We start from the raw sequence: 1305 nt of genomic DNA on the forward strand, positions 1-1305 counted from the left end.
CTGAAAACCTCATACCACAGCGACATATGTGCTCCCATGTTTGTAGCAGCACAATTTGTAATAGCTAAATCTTAGGAACAACCCAAATGCCCATCAACTGAGGAATGTATAAAAAAGATGCATTTATGCATTTATACAGTGGATTGCTAACCAGCTATAAAAAAAGATAAACGTGAGACTTTTATAGGTAAATGGATGAGACTAGATACCATACTCATAAGTGAAATAAATCACACTCATATGTGTAAACATTGTATTGTCTCCATAGTGTAAGCAACTGAAAGAGTAAATAAAATTCAAAATGTATGTTAGATATTGTGAAAGGAAAAGAAAGTGTTCAGAAGGAAAGAGCAACTGAGATGGGGGAAAGGAGAAAAGAAAGAAGGAAAAATTTTAAAAAGTATATATACACAAGATAGCTAAGATAATTATATTAATTTCTATTAGTTCATTTAAAGGAACACTTAGTGCTTTTATTGTTTGATCAATTTTGCATGTCTTTGTCTTCTAATCCAAGCAACTACTTTGAAGATAACAATATGCAATATAGTAACAATTGTTAATTTCCTATCATCTTGTTTTGAAATTCTGTATCATTTTTATTGCTTTTTCTCTCTTTAAGAAAACTGATATTCAGGGGCTGGGGATTTAGCTCAGTGGCAAAGCGCCTGCCTGGCAAGCACAAGGTCGTGAGTTCGGTTCCCAGTACCGGAGAAAAACAAAAACAAAAACAAACAAAAAAAGAAAACTGATATTCAAATGACAACATAACTTTTCTCTTTAAGAAAATTGATATTCAAATGAGTATTCAAATGACAACATAACTATGTTTTCTACAAAGAATAATTAGGCATAGAAGTTTTAAAAATCATAGTATATTAGGAAGATTTTTCTTGACCTTTGTGAAATGCTGTATATATAAAACCCGTTGTCATGAAAACATTATGAACCTCATTTAACTTGAAGTAGATATATTGATGAGGCAGAATAATTGAAATAGCTGAATAAATGTAGAGTCAGCAAAATTCAAAGACCCATAATTAATTCAACAAGAAAAGACTTTGAAAACTGAAAATAGACCCAAGCCTATCACCATGCACCAAACTCAAGTCAAAATGGTTCACGGATCTCAATATTAAAACAGAAACACTACATCTATTGGAAGAGAAAGTAGGTAAAAACATTGAAGACATAGGGGTAGGCAGAGAGTTGATGAACAAAAACCAAACTGCATGTGAAACACTTCAAAAAATCAACAACTGGGATCTCATCCTACTGAAAAGTTTCTGCACATCTAAAGAAATC

This window comes from Chinchilla lanigera, unplaced genomic scaffold (assembly GCF_000276665.1).
Source record: "Chinchilla lanigera isolate Chin_1 unplaced genomic scaffold, ChiLan1.0 scaffold00094, whole genome shotgun sequence".
NCBI lineage: Eukaryota > Metazoa > Chordata > Mammalia > Rodentia > Chinchillidae > Chinchilla > Chinchilla lanigera.